We start from the raw sequence: 23361 nt of genomic DNA, 5'->3' as shown, positions 1-23361 counted from the left end.
TTTTTTGCAATAAATCTTCCTTTTCAATTAACTACGCTTGCTGCGTTATCAAGATGGGAACCGGGATGCCTGACAATCAGGAAGCTATGGGAAATGCACTGATCAGAAACAAAGCAGCACGTCCACCCCAAAATATTTTCAGGCACATAGAGTATTGAAAGCGAGATTGCATCTAACCACCCTGCTAGCATAAAGAGCACAAATCACCAGGAATACATAACAAGAAGGACATCTGAAGAGACTCTGAATGTTAAAGAGGGAGTTGGGAGAGAGAAATATGAGCATTATGTTGGAGCCCCCAAATCCGCAAAGATTCCCCACAGTGATCTTTGGGGAAGGCAAGAGGAAGGGGAGGGAGGCACCAACAAGCGCCAGTACTAAAGTATGGAGGCGAAATGTTATAATACTACTCTGGCAAGCAAGCAAGGAGGGCGAGGAGAGCCCTTGACTCCAAGTGGCTCAGTCAATGGGAGGCATCTCTTCTGAAGTAGCTCAGATGAATAGATGTCTGTGGCAGCTACACTGTTCAAGAATTCATTTACCAACCTTTACTTCTAGGAATATCACTTATGTCAGAATTTCCATGAAGACAGTTGGCAGAAGCATATAACTAAAAGCCCACACAATGAGAGCATGTGATGCCACAAATCTCAAATAATGCAGTATTATAGTTTGCTGGGAAGGTTGAGGAAGCATATATGTTATCTGATCAGCTGAGGCATCCATATTTGATCCAAAAACAGAGAATGGGCCATGATTTACTTTACAGAACCTAAAAATATGTCTTTGGGAGTATAACCACACCTCCCATTTTAACTCATGGGAGAGAAATTCCACCACTGTGCCCCTGAGGCTGAAAATCTTAATGGTCTGGGGGCAGGTGATCCAATACAAATTTTCTTAGTCCTTGAGATCAGTCCCAGAAGCTATGCTTGTGGGTCCACCATACAAATTTATAAGATTGACAGCACAGGAGACAAGGCCTTTTCAGAGCTGTCCCCGTCTGTGGAACTTCCTCACATGTTTCGTCTCTCCAGAGTGGATTTTAAATAGGCTTTGAAAACTCATATATTCCATGCTGCGTTAAATTCGCATGCAGAGCTTTGTACAGTTTTTATATCACTGCTGGTATTAAATGGCTCCTGTTCGCTGTTTAAATAAATAAAAGTGTGGCGCTGCATTTTAAAATGTTACACCTGCCGTTTTGTCTTTCTTTGTATCTTGTATAGGAATTCTGTTTTATCCCTTTTCCGCAAGCCACCTTGAGAGCCTCCTTAAAATAAATTAAACAAACAGACAAACAAACAATTGTCAGAAGGATAACAATAGTCACACTGGATGGAAGAAATGAATTATCTGAAGAGACAAGTGCTTTGGGGAAACAATCATTTGTTATCTGAAATAGGTGACTCTCCACCTGCTCCCCAGTCACTGTCTCACTTAAATGGCATTTCTGCTTTTAAGATAAGGGAGACCATTTGGTATAACTTGAGTCTTGTGAAGAAGGACCACAGTTCAGTGGTAAACTGGCAGAGCATCGGCTTTGCACGCAGACAGTTCCTGGCGCAATCCCTGGCATCTCCAGGTAGAACTGGGAATGTCCTCTTGTCTGAATCTCTGGAGAGCAACCACCATTCAATAATGAGCCAGGTGGACCCTTTGGGCTGACTCAATATAAGGCAGATTTCTTTGTTCTTATGATTCATAGTTCAGTCTCTTTAGCCACTAAGCTGTGCTAGCTTAATCAAATTTGATTGTACTTTAGCTTGCCTGGTCAACCTGTGCCAACAGTGGCTGGGGAAACCCAGCCAGCTGGGGGCGGTTGTTGTTGTTGTTGTTAAAGATCCTGCTGCATGCCCAAAATTTCACATTCCTAGTGGTGCAACATCAAAAAAACTAAGATCATGGCCACTGGTCCCATCACCTCCTGGCAAATAGAAGGGGAAGAAATGGAGGCAGTGAGAGATTTTACTTTCTTGGGCTCCATGATCACTGCAGATGGTGACAGCAGTCATGAAATTAAAAGACGCCTGCTTCTTGGGAGAAAAGTGATGATAAACCTAGACAGCATCTTAAAAAACAGAGACATCACCTTGCCAACAAAGGTCCGTATAGTTAAAGCTCTGGTTTTCCCAGTAGTGATGTATGGAAGTGAGAGCTGGACCATAAAGAAGGCTGATCGCCGAAGAATTGATGCTTTTGAATTCTGGTGCTGGAGGAGACTCTTGAGAGTCCCATGGACTGCAAGAAGATCAAACCTATCCATTCTGAAGGAAATCAGCCCGGAGTGCTCACTGGAAGGACAGATCCTGAAGCTGAAGCTCCAATGCTTTGGCCACCTCATGAGAAGAGAAGACTCCCTGGGAAAGACCCTGATGTTGGGAAAGATGGAGGGCACAAGGAGAAGGGGATGACAGAGGATGAGATGGTTGGACAGTGTTCTTGAAGCTACTAGTATGAGTTTGACCAAACTGCGGGAGGCAGTGGAAGACAGGAGTGCCTGGCGTGCTCTGGTCCATGGGGTCACGAAGAGTCGGACACGACTGAATGACTAAACAACAACAAGTGGTGCAACACGACTTGTTTTGGAAAGTTCCCATGCCAGAGGAGAGTGGGATTCATTTTCAGGTTTCTAGAAGCTCCTTTCCCATCTCTGCTTCTTGTTTTCTTTACTCTTTTATCCCCCCCTCCTTTCTTTTTTGCACAGATAACCCCATCCCCCTACCCCAAATTGCATCCCTACTGGGACAATGTGGGTTTGCCCTACTTTTTAAGCTCTGGCAAAATGACTGGAATTACATTATGAATTACTGTTGACAATAGCCAGCCTACTTTTTTAAGCAGGATGTCCCTTCCAGGTTCCTTTTGTCCTGGCAGTAAAGTAGGCTGAGAGCAGTCGTTCTTTCAAGCAGAGCAGCAGGACGAAAAGTGCTGAAAAACCTCATACTAGCAACAACAACAAAAAAGACGGAATCAAAAGTCCCCTGCGCAGGGGAAAGGAAAGGGGCATACAATGGCCGGTAAAGAAAGGCTCATTTGGAGCTTACAGGGAGCGTGACAACTTGCCAAGATCTGCATTCTGCATCAAGGAATAACTAAATGCAATGCCATCTCTGCTCCTGTTCTGTTTGGAGCAGGGCGACCAAAATGATCAAGGGAATGGAGCAGCTTTCCTCCGAGGAAAGATGACCACATTTGGAGCTTTTAAGACAAGTAAAGGGGGGTGTATAAAACTAGGTGTGTATAAAGTGGGGAGAGAGGTGCTATTCTCCTTCTCTGATAATAGGAGAACAGGTGAGCATTCAATGAAGCTGAATGTTGGAAGGTGCAGGACAGACAAAAGGAAATACTCCACAACACAGCACATAGTTAAACTATCAACTAAGGCAAATTCATGGAGGAAAGGGCTATTATCGGCTACTAGCCCTCGTGACTATGTTCTATCTCCACTTTCAGAGGTGTTGTGCCTCTGAATATCAGCTGCGGGGAATCACAGACAAGAAGAGGGATGTCGCGTTCAGACTTCAGGCTTGTCATGGGCAACTGGCTGGGCCCTGTGAGAAGAGGATACTGGGCAGGGTGGGCCTTTGCCCTGATCCAGCAGGGCTCTTCCTTTGTTCTCTGGTTCCTAGATCAGATGGCTGAGAGGTCGCCTGCTCTTGATGGGGTTACACTGTCAGAATTCCTGCTCCGTGATTACAGTCATGGGATTGTTGTTTATCACATGACGGTGTATGTTTTGACTCTACAGAGTGGGAAGTGATGGAGACAGGATGTTTGTGTTACTGTGTTCCGTGAAGTGGGAGTATTGTCCTTTGTTCTTTCTCTTTGCTGTCTGATGCTAGGGAGAGAGGGAGCCATGTTGCAGTGCTCCGTGTGTGTTTATATGTAAATAAAGTAGATTAGCCAAAATGCTGAGTTGCTGAGGTCTGTTACGCAAGCTGCAAAGACTCTACGGATCCCTAAGTGTGCCGATGTTTGTTGGCATTGGTCACTGTGATGTTTGGGCTGAAGAAAGCTTTTGAAGCTCCCGAACGATCAACCAGGAGGGAGAGAACATGCCTGTCAGGCATGTGTCTCTACCAGTGCCCCACTCGAGAATAGGACAAGCTCCTGACCTGAAGGAGCAGGTTCGTAGCTTGGGTGTACTCCTGGATCCTTTGCTGTCACTTGAGGCTCAGGTGGCCTCAGTGGCCCAGGGTGCCTTGTATCAGCTTCGGCTGGTGGTCCAGGGATAGCATAACTACTGTTGTCTATGCTCTTGTAACTTCAAGGTTAGATTACTGCAATGCGTTATATGTAGGGCTGTCTCTGAAGATGGTTCAGAAACTTCAGCTAGTGCAGAATTCACCTGAACAAGACAGTTTGAGCATGTTACACCGATCCTGGTCCAACTGCACTGACTACCAATTAGTTTCTGGGCCCAATTCAGAGTGCCGGTTTTGACTTATAAAGCCTTAAATGGCTCAGGACTGCAATACCTCAAGGACCGCCTCTTTCCATATGAACCTACCCCAGACCCTGAGTTCATCTTCTGAGGCCCTCCTTTGTGTGCCCTTCCTTGAGAGGTCTGGAGGGTGTCAACACAAGAATGGGGCCTTCTCTGCAGTGGCTCCCCATCTGTGGAATGCTCTCCCCAGGGAAGTTTGCCTGGTGCCTTCATCACACACCTTTAGGAGCCAGGCAAAAACGTTCCTTTTGAACCAGGCCTTTGGTTGATCTGTTTGACATCCAATACCCTTTTAAAATATGGCTCTTTTCTGGGGGAGTGTTATTGGGTTGTTGTTTTTATTTTGATTATACATGTTGTGATCTTTTCTGTGACCTGCCCTGAGACCTCCAGGTATAGGGCGGTATATAAACTCATTTAACAACAACAACAACAACAACTGATGGACCAAGTGGTGCAGTAAAGAAGTGAGAAGTAGCAAGAGCTCTTTAGTTCTGGGATTGGGCGCAGAAGTAGAAGCAAGAAAAGCGAGGAAGCGGTTAGGAAGAGGTGGGCACACACAGAGAGAGGGGTGGCATTTTTAGACCATCTTGTTCAAAGCCCCTGCCCTCCCAAAAAGCCAACATCCCCAGAACTGGCATGGATGGTGTCCAAACCTTTTTCAAAGAGGGCCACATTTGATGAAGTGAAGGGCCGTGAGGGCTGACCAAAGGGCCAACCAAAGTTGTTGAACTTTTTACTTAGGATTGAAGTTGTTTAGCTTTTTTGAGGGTTTTTTTTTTTTTTTAGGATTTTATCCAAGGAAATAAACTGCCACAGGGGCTGGATTAAACCGACCGACGGGCCGGATTAGGCCCCCGAAACAGACTTTGGACATGCCTGGAAGAAGAATGAATGCCAGTGAGTGGAAGAGGCAGGGCTGTCCTGGGGCAACTTTGCTCCAGGTTATCCACCTCAGCAAGACTGCGAGTCTTGAATACCTTAATCTTCTTAAATGACATTTTAAAGCCTCAATCAGAGGAAAAACAAGCCAGTGAATGCTTTATAATTATCTCTTTCCCCAAAGCTGTAATAAACTTTATTTAAGCAAAATGCTTACTATTTTATTTGCCATTCTCAAATCACTTGCTCCTTTCCCAGGTACAAAGTGTCCTCTTGACACCATAATGAAAGTGCATTCATACATGTCAAATGCAGCAATTATGCACTTCAGACAAATGTGCAGCGAAGAATTATTCCATCTCCCCCCTTCCTCCCCACCCCACCGCTGACATTTTTCAAACATGACATGCATATTAGAAACACCCAAAGGTGTGAGGGCTGTTTGATTTAAGCAGCAGATTTTTCAGCTCACTTTCTCTCTCTGGTATTTGGGGTAAAAGAGAGGGAGGGGGGGAGAGAAAGCACGGTGAAAGTCACTTTCCCACACAGAGTGCGTCTGTTATTTAGATGTATGGGGCAAGCCTATCCCTGAGGCTCAAGGGAAAGTTTTGTTATCTCATTAATCTTCACAACAGACCAGTGAGGTAGGCCCGTCTTTCCATTGTTTGATAAATGGGGAATGCAGACTCAGAAATGACTCCTTAGCAGGGTCATCTGCAAGACGCCAGGACTCAGAGTGAGATTCAGCTGCAAAACTGCAGCTGATAGACTCAAATTCCCGGTACTAGGAGCTGAGCTGAAACCTTCCCTCCCCTAGCCCCTTCACACACATTTCCAACAAACTCTCAAACACCTCTGCATATATTTAGGCACCATGTGAAGACATTCTTCTTCAGCCAAACCTTTGGTTGATTAAACAATCTATTACCTTTTCATTGTATCCGTGGTGAGGAGGTGTTCTTGTTGTTGTTGTTGTTGTTGTTGTTGTTGTTGGCGCCATTATGTTATGCATTTTGCATTGTTCTACTGCATGGCTAATGGGATGCGGGTGGCGCTGTGGGTTAAACCACAGAGCCTAGGGCTTGCCGATCAGGAGGTCGGTGGTTCAAATCCCCGCGACAGGGTGAGCTCCCGTTGCTCGGTCCCTGCTCCTGCCAACCTAGCAGTTCGAAAGCACGTCAAAGTGCAAGTAGATAAATAGGTACCGCTCCGGCGGGAAGGTAAACGGTGTTTCCTCTGGTTCACCAGAAGCAGCTTAGTCATGCTGACCACATGACCCGGAAGCTGTACCCTCGGCCAATAAAGCGAGATGAGCACCGCAACCCCAGAGTCGGTCACGGCTAGACCTAATGGTCAGGGGCCCCTTTACCTTTTTACTGCATGGCTAGGCAATTTAAGGCCTGGGGGCCAGATCCGGCCCAATCGCCTTCTAAAGTAGAATGTGTCCTTTTATTTAAAATGCATTTCTGGATTATTTGTGGGGCATAGGGATTCATTCATTTCCCCCTGCTCAAAATATAGTCTGGCCCCCAGCTGAAAAAGTTTGCTGACCCCTGTCTACTGTAAAACACCCTATGATCTTCAGGCAGTATATAAATTTAATTACAATTAATCCAGAATGTGGCAGCTTAGAGTGGCTGCCAAGGCCATATAACACTGGTCCTGGAAGACCTACAGTATGTTTCTGAGCACAATTCAAAGTGTTGGTGCTGACCTTGAAAGCCCTTAATTGCCTTGGCCCAGTATACCTGAAGGAGCGTCTTCACCCCCATCGAGCAGCCCAGACACTGAGGTCCAGCTCTGAGGACCTTCTGGCCATTCCTTCACTGCGAGAAGTGAGGTTAAAGGGAACCAGGCAGAGGGCCTTCTCAGTGGTGATGCCTGCCCTGTGGAACACCCTCCCATCAGATGTCAAGGAAATGAACAACTATCTGACTTTTAGAAGGCATCTGAAGGCAGTCTTGTTTAGGGAAGTTTTTAACATTTCATAGTGGTTTTAATGTTCTGTGGGAGCTGCCCAGAGTGGCTGGGGAAACCCAGCCAGATGGGCAGGGTATAAATAATAAATTATATTATTATTATCATCAATGCTTTTTTTCTGGGGGGATGCAGGGGTACACATACCTCTAAACATTCTGTGAATCTTTGAACTTTTGTCCATTTACTGTGTCTATTTTTCCTGATTTAAACTATAAAATGCTGATTTTCTTGAGTCAAAATGAGAGTACCCCAAACATTTTTTTAGAAAAAGCACTGCTGATGATGATGTTTAAATAAACCAATAAAGTTGTCTTCCTATCAATATTTTCCTTGTTTCAGCTTCCCTGTTTACTTTTCTGCAATGCGGTTCTATGGATCCAGAAATAATAATAATAATAAATATTATTTATATCCCGCCCTCCCCAGCCGAAGCCGGGCTCTGGGCGGCTAACAACAATAAAATAGTACAAGCTTTGCAAGCTACGCAAGAATTTTGGTCTGACTCGACTCCAATGTATTCTCCTAGAACCTTGCCCTTGAAATACTTTCCATCAACTGGCTACTGCAAATGGCTTCTCCATGCCTCATTGTCTACTGGTGTTGGATTCACAGTCATGCCTAATGATGAATGAAGAAATGAAGCAGATGGTCCCCTGGTTACTGTCCAATGTCTCTATCTTTTACCAGGGGGAGAAAGGCGCTTACTCAATTTTTCTCTTCATGATTGCGCACAGTCTCCCAAAAGAAAAGAGAGAAAAGGCCTGGCCACAGATGGCTTTCTCCCCCCTTTCACTTTTGAGTCAATATTTGTACTTTTGTCTGCATGCTATGAAGCAAGCAAAACAAACAGAAATAGCTGTAGTTTCCTGCTTATCAATAGGTCAGTTGTGGCATACCCAGAATCCCAATGCAAGCTCCCTTGAGCTGTCTTTTGATATCCAGCTGATATCAAGACAACCTGTCTGAAGACGAGATCCAATAGTACTCCCTTAGCAGCTCACATCTTAGCCTTTTGTTTTTACAAACAGAGGATGACAAAGCCAAATTGATATTGCCATCAGCATTGCGGGCAGTTTTTCTGATGGGCAGGATTCCCCACTGGGAAGCGAAACAAACAAAAATACCCCTATGCTCATATGCAGCCCAATCCCATGCATGTTTTATGAGAAAAGTTATCCTGCTTAATTCAATGGAGTTTACTGGGAGGTAAGGATGAATCATAGAAACATAAAATTGTAGAGATGCGGGTGGTGCTGTGGGTTAAACTACAGAGCCTAGGACTTGCCAATCAGAAGGTCGGCGGTTCGAATCAACACGACGGGGTGAGCTCCCGTTGCTCGGTCCCTGCTCCTGCCAACCTAGCAGTTCGAAAGCACATCAAAGTGCAAGTAGATAAATAGGTACCGCTCCAGTGGGAAGGTAAACGGCATTTCCGTGCACTGCTCTGATTCGCCAGAAGTGGCTTAGTCATGCTGGCCACATGACCCGGAAGCTGTACGCCAGCTCCCTCGGCCAACAAAGCGAGATGAGCACCGCAACCCTAGAGTCGGTCACGACTGGACCTAATGGTCAGGGGTCCCTTTACCTTTACCTTTAAGGATGAATCATAGAAACATAAAATTGCAGAGTTGGAAGGGACCCAGAAAGTCATCTAGTGCAACTCCGTGTGATCTGTCACTTTTTATTTCTTTTGGTTTCCCATTTTTCCCCATCTGAAGTTCAGCTCTCCACATTTCTGCAGCAATTTGCATTTTTCAAAAATTCATCGGCATTTCAGTGTGATTTTTGCAAGCAATTTGCCCTAACATAGTGAATGTTTGTATGTTATGTTCACTAAAGAATGCATTTTTTATACACACGTTTCCCATAATATACACTTTTCTGTACACATTGTTTGGCCAGAGAACTGCGTCACAAAATTTGGTGAAATACGACTTTCAAAGGGTGGCTGTGTTTTGGTTCACACAATTATTCAAAAAGTGCAAATTAAGTAGTTTCTCATTGAAATTCAAACCAAATCCCATTCCACCCCATCCCTACTTCCAGGTAAAGGTAAAGGTACCCCTGACCATTAGGTCCAGTCATGACATACTCTGGTGTTGCGGCGCTCATCTCGCTTTATTGGCCGAGGGAGCCGGCGTACAGCTTCCGGGTCATGTGGCCAGCATGACTAAGCCGCTTCTGGCAAACCAGAGCAACACACGAAAACACCATTTACCTTCCCGCCAGAGCGGTACCTATTTATCTACTTGCACTTTGATGTGCTTTCGAACTCCTAGGTTGGCAGGAGCAGGGACCGAGCAACGGGAGCTCACCCTGTCGCGGGGATTCGAACCGCTGACCTTCTGATCGGCAAGTCCTAGGCTCTGTGGTTTAACCCACAGCACCACCCACGTCCCTTCCAGGTAAGTTCACATAAACTTAAGCCTGAAAAACATAAAGAGAGTATTCAGGATCAGGCAAGTGGCCCATCTAGTCCAGCAACCTGTTATCACAGTGGCCAAGCAGATGACTGTGGACCACCCCAAATTAGGACCCAAGCACCAGAGTATTCTCCTCTCCTGTGGTTGTCAGCAGCTGGTATTCAGACACATTATTGCCTCCGGCCACGGAGGCAGAATACAGGTATCATGGCTAGTCGCTTTAGCTACGTTACAACTGCATTCAACATGAGATGAGGATGTGTTACAATACAGATTGAACTGCTTCAAAAGGGAGAGCTAATGTCCATTCAAACACTGCTAGCCCTGATAAGAGGCAGGACCCACCTCGCTTTAGACAAGTGTATGGTGAATCGAAGCTCTTCAGGTCAAGATCTCAACCAGAAATTTTCCAGCACAATCGTCTACTCAGAAGTCAGTTCCACTAAGTTGATCGGGGCTTACACCGGGGTAAGTGAGCAGAGGATTGCTGCCTTAAACTGTTAATGCGGGATGTGGGGAGCAGGGGCGCCAGTGGGGAGGGAAGGGATGGAGAACTCTTGACTCCTTTGTGATTGCAATCAGGCTGCCAGCTGAAAGAGACGGCTGATTTTAAAACACCCTGCATTAACCAGCCGACATTATGAGAGCAAAACAGTACACATATGGTGTACTGATAGCACAGTAGCGACAAGTGGGAAAGTTAAAGAAAAAAGTCAAACTTTCAACTGATCATTGTGAGGGGGGGTCAGGGGTGAAAGAGGATGTGAAATCATCTTCCTACTTTCACATTTTCAGAGGGGGACGCGGGTGGCGCTGTGGGTTAAACCACAGAGCCTAGGACTTGCCGATCAGAAGGTCGGCGGTTCGAATCCCCATGACGGGGTGAGCTCCCATTGTTCGGTCCCTGCTCCTGCCAGCCTAGCAGTTCGAAAGCACGTCCAAGGGCAAATAGATAAATAGGTACCGCTCCGGCAGGAAGGTAAACAGCATTTCTGTACGCTGCTCTGGTTCGCCAGAAGCGGCTTAGTCATGCTGGCCAGTCATGCTGGCTTAGTCATCCTCGGCCAATAAAGCGAGATGAGCGCCGCAACCCCAGAGTCGTCCGTGACTGGACCTAATGGTCAGGGGTCCTTTTTAACCTCAGGCTAAAAGCCTGAATGTGGCCCTTTACGCCACTCTCTCTAGCTTTCTCTGGCCCCTGGTACTCTCTCCACACCATGCCACACCCCGTGCCTAGCCACAACTCTCGCTCCCCCTCCTTTGCACATTCTGTGACAGACACCCTCACTGACACTCTCACTGAAGATGGATGTTGAATAATGATTTGGGTGTATTATAAAGGGACAGATCTTCATGCCCTCAACTCAGGGGGGAAAGGTAAGGCAATAATAACTTGCCAAATTTAGCCTTCTGCATCCTTTGATTCTAGAACCTCTAAAATGTCAACTCGGTGTGTTTTCAACATAAAGAAGGCAAAGCCAATGCTAGGAATTATAAGGAAGGAAAATAATAAAACAGCAAGTAGCATCATGCTATTATATAAACCCACAGTGTCTTGACTTTTCAAATATTGTGTGCTGGTCTTTGTGGCTCCTTCTCAGAATGCACATCATTGAGGAAAAGAAGGATAAGAAAAGGACAGCTAAAATGAACCAAGGTTGCAAAGTTTACCTCTCTTACTGCTGGCCAAAGCACCCCTGAAACAGTGCATTTGGGTGGGGATGATAGAAGAGTTGGGTTTCAAGTGTTGAGCTCAGGCCAATCTTTGCGTATGCAGCGCAGTGGAGTGTTAAATATGTTTTTGGAGAGGTTGTTCAGAGGGCCAGGGTAATGTGCAAGCAACTGATGCTAAAACTCAGTCTTAAAAGAGGCTTGTGGGGAATCTCAAAATGTGTTTAGATGAGCTGGCATGCTGACCAATGAGAGGAGGTTAAAATGAAGGACTTGGAAAGTGGCTTGGATAAAATCCAAGGAGGTGATTGGGGAAGGGAGGTGATTCAGGAGAAAAGACCCAGGCAATATAATACAGAAGGTTCTGGCAAGAGGTAGATGGGGGTATGTAAACAAATGCAGATAAGTCATCTGAAAGGTTTGTCCTCCTGAATGGATTTACCTATCAACTCCTGAAAACAAAATGGAGTCGATCATCTCATCCTTACCTGAGCCTAGCAGGTATTCTTTCAGAAAGTGTAAAGAATCTCCACCCAAATCTACTGAATCACTAGCAGAAATCCTTAGACACAGATGCAACCAGGTCACCACAGCTCATGAGGAAACTCAGGAAATCACTTTTCTTTGTCCTCCCCCTTGGGATTGGCAATTATTATCACCTCTCTTCTTTATCTGATATTTGCCTCTCTTATCTCCCTAATCTTGCTGTCTCTCAACCCTCATGTAGTCCAAACAGACTTCATTTGCATTTGAGCTTTCCCCCCCTTCCTCCTTGTGTGTTTAGGCTTCCACTGAATCTTCCTTAGTTCCTTTGGGCAATCTTTCTGCCTCCATTTATTTTTATCTCTGTGCTGTTTAAGAATCAGCTTATGGTCCACCTTGTGTGGAGTTGAGCGGCCTATGCAACATGTAAGAACTAACCATCTTACTATATTTCTGCACTGAAGCTTCAAGCCATTATTTTCCCAAAGCCCATCCTTTTGTGTTAACATATATTTAATTATATGGGACGCGGGTGGCGCTGTGGTTTAAAGCCTCAGCGCCTAGGACTTGTCGATCGAAAGGTCGGCTGTTCGAATCCCCGTGGCGGGGTGCGCTCCCGTCGCTCGGTCCCAGCGCCTGCCAACCTAGCAGTTCGAAAGCACCCTTGGGTGCAAGTAGATAAATAGGGACCGCTTACTAGCGGGAAGGTAAACGGCGTTCTGTGTGCTGCGCTGGCTCGCCAGATGCAGCTTGTCACGCTGGCCACGTGACCCAGAAGTGTCTGTGGACAGCGCTGGCTCCCGGCCTCTAGAGTGAGATGAGTGCACAACCCTAGAGTCTGTCAAGACTGGCCCGTACGGGCAGGGGTACCTTTACCTTTACCTTTATATTTAATTATAGAGACATCAGCAAGTGAGCAAGTCACCACTGATGTTTCTATAATGGCACTAAAGCAGTGCAATAACCGCAGTGACCTGCAACCATCTCCAGTTTAAAGATTTCCAAATTTGTACTTTTGTGAACACGGGTATAAAAATACGGGTTCATGTGTATGTGTGAATAGATCCATTGATAGAATCCCTCCCAGAATTGTTGTTGTTGTTTAGTCATTTAGTCATGTCCGACTCTTCGTGACCCCATGAACCAGAGCAAGCCAGGCACTCCTGTCTTCCCCTGCCTCCTGCAGTTTGGTCAAACTCATGCTGGTAGCTTCGAGAACACTATCCAACCATCTGTCGTTCCCTTCTCCTTGTGCCCTCCATCTTTCCCAACATCAGGGTCTTTTCCAGGGAGTCTCCTCGTGAGGTGGCCAAAGTATTGGAGCCTCAGCTTCACGATCTGTCCTTCCAGTGAGCACTCAGGGATAATTTCCTTCAGAATGCAGAGGTTTGATCTTCTTGCAGTCCATGGGACTCTCAAGTGTCTCCTCCAGCACCATAATTCAAAAGCATCAATTCTTCGGCGATCAGCCTTCTTTATGGTCCAGCTCTCACTTCCATACATCACTACTCCCTCCCAGAATACCAACCTGATAAAAGGTGTTGATTTCTTTAACCAATAAGCTAGTTCCAAGAGGAGTGTATTCTAGACGATGCCTCCTTAGAAGAAATCCTTGGTTCTCTCTCTTGTTTTTCTTCTTTGAGCTCTACACAATAAAAAGCAGAAAAAAAGGATCACCGATCAGACCATGCTGCTGCCTTTAGATGGAAACTGCTGATGGCAAAAATATGGTTCACTTGCTAAAGTATATTGAGATGGGACAGGAGGAAATGAGAAACGTGTCACCTGTCTTTCCCTTGAACCACTTGGCGTTTCACAAATCTCTCTCCATATCTTATTTACTACGTTGCTCTTTCTTGCTTTTGTTTTCCCTGATGGGGAGACATTTCTAGGTTTGCTTTAAGAATGTCAAAATAATTCAGTTGAAACCGAGAACAACAGGGTGGCAAGCAAGAGTGTCTTGATGAATTGATTATTGGGGTAATTGATAAAAGTTCTTAGATTTCCCCAGTGGAGCAGTAAGATTAGAAAATCTATCTGGAGATTGGAAGGGAAAATAATCATTTTCAACTCCCACCTGCCCGCTTCCCCATTTGCTCACCTTTGGCATTAGCTAGCAAATTTACTGAGTGGACAGTCCCAGGGAAATGACAGAGAGAAGTCTGCCATAGTCAGAAAATGTAACAAAAGAAAATAAAAGGTTTTCTTACAGGGTCACCTAGAGTTCCCTATGTCAATCAAGAGTAATTCCACAACAGACACCAGGGAAGCTAGTCTTAAACTTGCAGAAATGAGGCCTTTCTTTTCCAGTCCTATAGAGTTCGTCTCAACTCTACCAAAGTCAATAATAAGCTTCTCATTAATTTTAAACAGATCAAGGTTCTGCTCTGACATTCTTAGAACCTGAAGGCACAAGCGTGTTGATTCCCAATAAGCAAGTGCCCTCAGCCACTATTGTAAAGTCAACAAAATACTCACTTCTCTCTAGTAAGATAACAGTATCCGTGTAACATTGTGTGAAGGGACTTACCGTATTTTTCGCTCTATAAGACGCACCAGACCACAAGACGCACCTAGTTTATGGAGGAGGAAAACAAGAAAAAAAATATATTCTGAATCTCAGAAGCCAGAACAGCAAAAGGGATCGCTGCACAGTGAAACCAGCAACCCCTCTTGCTGTTCCGGCTTCTGTGATAGCTGTGCAGCCTGCATTCGCTCCATAAGATGCACACACATTTCCTCTTACTTTTTAGGAGGGAAAAAGTGAGTCTTATAGAGCAAAAAATACAGTACTTGTCCAGGAATATAGGCCTGCACCCTTTGAATGTGCCACTTAGTTTCAGACTGTATATGGATAACCTGTTTCCTATGCAGTGCTTTCGACTCAGGCATTTTCATCAATTGCACCAGGTTTCCCCAACCTGTTGCTCTCAATATATTTTGGGCTACAATTCCCATAATCCCTAACCATCGGGCCATGCTGGCTGAGGTTGATGTTAGTTGATCCAAAATTTATGGAGGGCAACAGATTAAGTAAGGCTGAACTACACACAATAGGGTGTATATCTTTGTGGAATCCATGTGCTTATAACTCTATGCGCATAGGATTCTCTACATAGGTGCATTCCCTGCTGCCATACAACTGAACCACCCCAGCCCCAACGTGCATTTACCGTATTTTTCGCTCTATAAGACTCACTTTTTCCCTCCTAAAAAGTAAGGGGAAATGTGTGTGCGTCTTATGGAGGGAATGCAGGCTGCGCAGCTATCCCAGAAGCCAGAACAGCGAGAGGGATCACTGTGCAGCGCTCCCTCTCGCTGTTCTAGCTTCTGGCTTAGCTGGGCGCAACCTCTTCAGGGCAGTGGGGAGCCTTCATCCCGCTGCCCTGAAGAGGCTGTGCAGCTCTTGGGGGCTTTTCCGGGAGGTGGGGGAAGGGACAGAGCGCGCAGCTCTGTCCCTTTCCCCACCTCCCGGAAAAGCCCGCAAGAGCCGCGCTCCCTTTAAAGAGCCACGCAGAGCATGTGTGTGGCTCTTGGGGCCTTTTCCCTGAGGAGGAAGAAGGGCAACCCGTCAGTGATGGGCTGCCCTTCTCCCTCCTCAGGGAAAAGCCTGCAAGCGCCGCACACATGCTCCACATGGCTTGTGAAAGGGAGCGCTGAGCAGAGCCTGGGATGCATACAGGCTCTGCTCAGCGCTCCATTTTAAAAATATTTTTTCCTTGCATTCTCCCTCTAAAAACTAGGTGCGTCTTATGGTCAGGTGCGTCTTATGGGGGCGAAAACTACAGTATTTAGACATATCATGAGAATGTGCCTTCTGTCATGGCTCCTGTTGTTATTTTTTTATGTATTTGAAATACTTGTGTCCCACTTTCCCACTTCACTCTTCAGGAGACGGGGGAGGAATTTGACTGGGTTCTCATTTGTATTGGCAAATCGTGGAAGACCATGATTTTTGAAGGGGTTTAGGAGGTACACAACCATGCTTCAAGTTCCTTATGGGTCGTGTAGCCTTTAAGTAGTTAATTCTGTTTCTGTCTTGTTTTTCTAGGCAATATCATTCTCTCACAGTTAATTAAACACTGAGATGTGTGGAATTTTAATCTCCAGATAAGCCTTAACAGAGTCCCACAATGGCACAATGGCACATTGGATAGGACACACCTGCTAGTCTTAATATGAATGTTGTCAAGGCCACTGGTGTGGTACATGTAACCCTATAAATCCCAAGAACACCTCTGTCAGTCAGAACTTTAATGCAGCTGGCATGGAGCTGCACACTCTACAGAGTCATATCCATGTCCATTCAGAGGAGTTCTCAGCAGCCAAAGGAAGAGATATAAGTCCTCTGCCTTTAATCTCCTTTGCTTTGACAGTTATTAACACAGCCTATTAATAAAACCTGTTTAGTAAAGAACAGACCCAGTGTGCTTTGTTGCCTTGTTTGAATGCAAATAGAACCTCTGTCCCTTTTGGCAGAAGAACGGCTAAGGAACGGCTAAGGGAGCTGGGCATGTTTAGCCTGGAGAAGAGGAGGTTAAGGGGTGATATGATAGCCATGTTCAAATATATAAAAGGATGCCACATAGAGGAGGGAGAAAGGTTGTTTTCTGCTGCTACAGAGAAGCGGACACGGAGCAATGGATCCAAACTACAAGAAAGAAGATTCCACCTAAACATTAGGAAGAACTTCCTGACAGTAAGAGCTGTTCGAATTTGCTGCCAAGGAGTGTGGTGGAGTCTCCTTCTTTGGAGGTCTTTAAGCAGAGGCTTGACAACCATATGTCAGGAGTGCTCTGATGGTGTTTCCTGCTTGGCAGGGGGTTGGACTCGATGGCCCTTGTGGTCTCTTCCAACTCTATGATTCTAAGAGCATTGCAATAGGAACCCACCCAATCCACACTTCCTGAAAGAATACAGGAACCAAAACTTAGCTAGCCTTCAAAATAGGACTGCAGTTCTCCAGTCTAGTGTGAATAAAGAGGTATATATTTGGGCAAAAATGCATACATTAATGACAATTGTACACACAAAAAAGCATTGCATATGGGGGAATTGCTTGCTATAATGTGCGTATTAGGCAAAATCCCATGCAAAAGTGTGGCCATTCGGAGAAATGCATGCTTAAAAGCTAACAAATTCTCACAGGGACTTTTTTTTAAAAAAGCAAACTGATGTGAAAACGTATAGAACTAAACTTGGAAAAATAAGAAATTAAGAGAAGGGGAAACTCACAGAATTATCTGTCCCTTGGCTTACAGCCTAATTCTAAAACAGAATAGTTACCAGCAACAAAATTAATTTAACCATCAACCTTAAAAAAAAAAAATCCCACCCAAATAAATATGCAGTCAGCAGATATGAGTTCATTCCTTGCCAATCCTTTAAATACCCTTGTCACTGTTTCCTCCTTAGAGGCTGTACAGTAGTGGCTGGTTCCCACTGGGATTGGTAGGGTGGAAAATGGGGAGTCCAACAGTAGGTGGCGCTAGAGCCAATGATAGGCAGAGCCAACTAATTCTAGTTTTGTCCCCATCCTCCTCCCTGCTAAGGACTACAAGGGAAACACTGAGACTAAGGAGGAGGAAGTCAACAGTCAGTGCCACATCCTGAAGAAGGCAGGCAGGTAAGGGTTGGTTGAGTGCAGATGGAGGTTGATGGGGCAGTGCCCCATTTGTCAAAACAGACTACCAGTAGAACATGTGCATGTGCTTCCATGATTTTTAGAGCTCCTCCAGGCAACCAGTTTATCATTGAGCACACTTCCTGATTTGCTTGCACAAGGCTTAAGGGGAGGTTAGATTACATCTTTGCTGAGCATTAGTTCTGATCTGTTTACAGAATATGTACACATCTTGCTGTGAAACTTGCATTCACCCCACTCTTTTCAAGGCATTTCCCCGTTATGGACGCATACACTCATTATATACATAAACACCTGCACCCATCTTTTTTTAGCACTTTCCAAATTTTAAAGAATATTATTATTGATGTCATTTCTGTAGTTGTTTAGAATTATTATAGAGTTATACATACACATGCAAACACCCACCTACCCATAGATATTTAAACCCCAAACAATTTAGATAAAAAATATCATTTATGGCAGCAAACTTTCTATCCTTCTTTCTATGATACTGTGTGGGTGAGTGAGGAGAGAGAGAGAGAGAGAGAGAGAGAGAGAGAGAGTTGGAATCCATTTCTTTATTTCATCTCTAACAATCGTATAAGGAAGCAGCATCTCAGTTAACTTTCTATATTCTAATTGTTTCCCCAATTAATTTCAGCTTCTTTTGTCTTCTGTTCTTTCCCCATGTTTTAGCATACAGTATCTTTGCAATTTGTCACTATGTGCTAGATCTGTGTTTGGCATTTCCTTTGTACTCTTGTTCCCTTGTGTATAATTTAAAAAGCACAGCAGTGGTTCTGCATTTATTCCCCATCACTTTCCTAACTGCAAAATGTCATTTAAACAAACAAACAAACAAACAAACCCAACTGGATCTGTTGCCCTAGGGTAACAGAATACTTTAATCTACTTTAATTGCACAAAGCTAAACTTCCAGTGTGCACTTGAACTTCTTCTACAAGATAGTGACAGTCTAGAAGCACCTTACACTTCACCTTACACTTCCCTGTATCCATATAGGAAACTGGGGTCTTCTGCCCCATCTTACTCCATTAATCAACACCCCACCCCATACACCAACTGCTTTGCCAAATGCTCCTCCCTTTAGATTTCACCTATCACCTCCCAACTCACCCTAACCTCCTCCCAGCTTGCCACAATCCCCACCCCCTTTTAAATGAGGGGGGTGGCTCTTAAGAGAGCAGTTTTCTGAAGCACCACATTCCCACAGCTGCAGTTAACTGGGGTGGGGTGCTTCACAGAGGAGACAGGTGCTTCAAAGAGCAGTTTTCCAAACCACTCTGTGAAGCACCTCCCGCCTCCATTAAACCTCACTGCGGCTACATTTAACAGAGTGGGAAGATGTAGCCACACAAACTGTGGCGTGACAACAACCTTACATTTTTATGTATACAGGCAGAAAAAGTCCGTGCTTAATCAGTCCAAATTTCGACAGCGATCAAGGATCAATTCAAAGGCTTGTTTCAGGGTTCACTGAACCCATCCATATTCAGCTCACAAAATCAACCTTAGTTGACCTCCTTTGCCTAGGAAAGAGTAATATATCTGCCTTGTTTGCCTTCTAGCTGCATGACTCAGACATTCAGAGCAGGAGGATTTGTTAACAACTGTCAATCTTCGAGAAAGGCCACTGGCATGCATTGATAGTGGCAAGCCTGATCTTGAGCTGTACTGAGCCTGTTCCTTAAAAGAAGGTTCTTCAAAAGATACCAGGAGATTGAAAGGACAGTCATTCTTCCACAGGAAGAAAGATACCCACCTTTGTGCCTTCTAGCATTGCTAATGTCAAGAAACAGAAAGCATGCAGGTATACTCAGAAGTTTCACAGTACTAGGCAGAACTCTTTTGGCCTCTGATATCATCTGACCATTCATTTTTCTGGTGGCTGCAATACTGACATTTTCAGGGATGATGCCTGAATCCACCGAGATCCAGCTAGCACCTTCCTCCTCTTGTACCAAGGTGATATTAGGCCTCATCAGAAGCCCTCCTGCTTTTTGACACAATGCACAGTGTTGCTGTTCCAGTTATCTCTGTTGTCTCAACTTCTGCACACTGGATGGAAAATCTGAAGTTGGACCCTAGATGTGCTCATCTGAGTATGCATTGGCTTCTTCACATCATCATTAAAAGAGGCTTTAGAAACTGGCTTCAAAAATGGATTGGACAAATTAATGGAAGATAAGGCTGTCAGTGGCTACTAGCCAAATATGACGATGCTCTTGGTGACAGTGATGCTTCTGAACACAAGTTGCTGGAAACGGCAGGAGGGCGGAGCGCTCTCATGCTTTGGTCCTGCTTGAAGGTTTCTCACAGGGATCTTGTTGGCCACTGTGGAAACAGGATGCTGAGTTTGATGGGCTGTTGGCCTGATCCAGCAGGCTCTTTGTATGTTCTTATCATCAGGAGACCCATATAGTTAAAGCCATGGTTTTCCCAGTAGTGATGTATGGAAGTGAGAGCTGGACCATAAAGAAGGCTAATCGCCGAAGAATTGATGCTTTTGAATTCTGATGCTGGAGGAGACTCTTGAGAGTCCCATGGACTGCAAGAAGATCAAACCTCTCCATTCTTAAGGAAATCAGCCCTGAGTGCTCACTGGAAGGACAGATCCTGAAGCTGAGACTCCAATACTTTGGCCACCTCATGAGAAGAGAAGACTCCCTGGAAAAGACCCTGATGTTGGGAAAGATGGGGGGCATAAGGAGAAGGGGGCGACAGAGGACGAGATGGTTGGACAGTGTTCTCGAAGCTACCAACATGAGTTTGACTGAACTGCGGGAGGCAGTGGAAGACTGGAGCGCCTGGTGTGCTCTGGACCATGGGGTCACGAAGAGTCAGACACGACTAAATGACTAAACAACAACAAACAGCAAATCATCAGAAGCCCTGCAATATCAGGGTTCCCAATCACACATGGGAGCTCCAAATTTTCCTTCCTAATGGGTGGTATTCATCAGGACCACTGCAAAAGAAGGAAGGGTTCACACACACACACACACACACACTCCTAGCCCAGAGATGGAAAGAAGAGACAATCCCGACCAAAGAAGAATGGCAAACCAAATTGATGGACTATGCTGAAATGCCAAAACTAACTGGGAAGGCTCAGGAACCAAGAAGACAAGAATTTTTTAAAAGAATGGGAAACATTTACAATATATATACAAAATTATTGTAAGCAGGTTAAAACATTAGCAGGTTTTAAACACACTTGTGTTTTGTTGCATGTTTATGTTTTTTGAAAATCAAATAAAAAAATATTTTAACACACACACACACCTCCCCATGTGTTGCTTTTGCAGCCCTGATTCCCACCATCACCTGGAAATGTTAAATGCATGTACACATTTAAAATTGCATCTACTTCAATCCAGAAATGGTCCATCTTTACTAATTTGCAGCTTTGCTTTTGGGGAACTAAGGCTTTGAAAATGTGTGTGGTACAGATTGTGTATTGCTACCTTACAAGGTAACTACGCTTTGTTTTGATTCATGGCAAATAAGGCTTTTTCTCCCCACCCCTGCCACACAGCCCCAATTTAATTATAATTCAGGATTCAGAACTGCCTTGTGCAAACCACCTCCCTTTTTATGTATGTATGCCTTTTCCATAATTAATAACAAACTTCCTAGCCCATCGGCTGACAGAAAAGCATTCCAGGCCTGTCAGGTTTCGAGTGATAATGCCCTACTCCACAATGCCATATGAAAAGCTGTCCTTTGGGGTTCAGAAATATACAATGCACATGGCTTCAATGTGTGAAGATAAGATTAAAGTACAAAGGAGGCAATTAAATTCTTAGATCATATTTATAAAGGCATTTCTGATGTTTACTGCGGCGTTATCACTGGCCGCAATATTGAGCAGACGTTTCCTGATTTAAAACAGAAGCAACAAATTTAGGGGGAGGAGGAATTCAAACAGTAATTGTGGGCATTCATTGGGATCAGTAGGGTAGAAGGCAGGGAGGTCAACAGCAGGGGGAGCTATAACCAATGACAGGCAGTACCAGATCCAATGACAGGCAGAGGCAACCCATTCTGCTCTTGTCCCCATCTCCCTCCCAGCTGAGTTCCACAATGGCAACACAGAGGCTGAAGAGGAGGAAACTAGCAGCTAGGATAGTTGTAAGAAGGCAAGCAAATGTGGGCCGGCTGAGGTTGGTGGGGCAGTGCCCTATTGGCCCCAATGCTGCATAGCATAATCCAGATTTGTTTAAAGCATCTTGTCCTGGTGTGATAAAAAAGAGCGAAAATCTGCAAAAAGTGTGTTTTGAAAATCAGAGCCAATTAAGAAAACAGATTTGCATATAAACAAATCAAAGTGGACCATTCTCCCTTGAACTTCCTGGTCTCTTAAGAAAACTCTGGCCTTGCTGAGGGATGCACTGTGTACCATTTCTTATTTATTTTCCATGCCGATCACATTAATTTACCCTCCTTGGTCCATTCTCGCTGTAATTAACCAAGAGAGACACCTTTTAATGGGAAACAGAACCTCTCCAAAATTAATCAAGCTAATTAGTGCTAAACAATTGGAAACCATTGCATATTTATGTCAACGCTTGCCCCGAGGACTCCGGAGAATTTAAGTGCCCATTTTGCCCAGGGAACCAGGCAAAGACAACAAAATGAATTCAGATGAAATATACCATAATGCAGCCTACGTATTCGTGGAGTGGGGCTCACGGATGCAAAGATGCATCGATAATGACCATCACTGTTGTCCATTTTTAAATCTATATCAGTGGGTGGAGAACCTCATGTGGGCACCAAATGTGGGCCTCTAGACTTCTCTGTCTGGCCGGTGCCCCGCTTGGACTGAAGAAGGGAAGATGGGCAGATTTCCCTATGGAGGGAGGCACTGAGGGAGAGATTGGAGATGCGGAGCCCTTTAGCCTCAAAGGGTCTTTGGAGTATGTCCTAGAACATCTTTTGGATTACAGCTTCGAATATGGAGTATGGGCAAACTTGTTGAGATGGAATCAAGGAGTTGCTAAGATGGAAACCCTTTGGGACCTAATCTTTGGCATCAAAAGAAATCTGCAGACAGGACAGGGAGAAGAGTTAAGAGCCTCGGATAGAAGAGCACCAGGTTGATGGACTGTATGGAACTGATAGAAAAGACTTACAAAATCCGAGACCAGGGAGAAGAGACGGTGGAAGAAGACTGGGAAAATTTTTAAAACTTTATTCAGAGTAATATAGCATAATTAAGGAATGTTGGGAAATGGTGGAATGAAATTTTATGACTTTAGTAGAAATATGATAAGGATTTAAGTATAGATAAATTTTAAGATTTTGATGGTAAAAGATAAGGGTAAAATAAATTAAGATAACTAAACGATAGAAAGCAGTGAAAGATGGAAAGGATTTGCTGATTTAATTATTAACTGGAATACAAAAATGGGAGGTGGGAGGAGGTCAAGGAAATAAGTCATTGAAAGATAAAGATATGGAAAATGGATGTGTTTTTAAATGTTTTTGCTTTTTCTTGTTGTGTTGATGTATTGTTTTTTTTCTTTTATTTTTGATGTATTGTCTTTTAATTTTTTTACTGTCTTTTTCTTTTCTTTTGTAACTATAAAACCTTTAATAAATATTATTTCAAAAAAAAAAAAAGAAAGACTTCTCTGTCTGGCTTTCTCCAGGTCTTCCCAGGCCACACAACCTTTCGCCAGGCCACAGTCCTCCCCAGCCCTACATCCTTCAGTGCTGGAGCATTGAACTCTAATCATGCCTCTTGCTTGCCTGGGTAGAAATTACCAAACTCTACAAAGGTAACATTTATTGCTCCACCCACTTTTGCCTCCGGCCAC

The 23361-nt window shown here is 44.5% G+C and overlaps 1 long non-coding RNA gene across 2 annotated transcripts in view; it reads right to left on the bottom strand.

Moving 5' to 3' along the window:
• The window catches only part of LOC310663935, a 53895-nt gene that overhangs the window by 1179 nt on the left and 29355 nt on the right, over window positions 1–23361 (bottom strand). The window contains exons 2-3 of one of the 2 annotated variants that reach the window (XR_014504693.1): window positions 13418–13534; window positions 1846–1927 (exon numbers count right to left, since the gene is read on the bottom strand). This is a non-coding gene — a long non-coding RNA (uncharacterized lncRNA). Of the gene's footprint in view, window positions 1–1845; window positions 1928–13417; window positions 13535–23361 lie in introns of those variants that run through there. The other variant, XR_014504692.1, reaches the window with a different exon arrangement.

This window comes from Podarcis tiliguerta (genome assembly GCF_965153285.1).
Source record: "Podarcis tiliguerta genome assembly, chromosome: 14".
NCBI lineage: Eukaryota > Metazoa > Chordata > Lepidosauria > Squamata > Lacertidae > Podarcis > Podarcis tiliguerta.
This window is presented reverse-complemented; position numbering and strand designations above follow the sequence as displayed.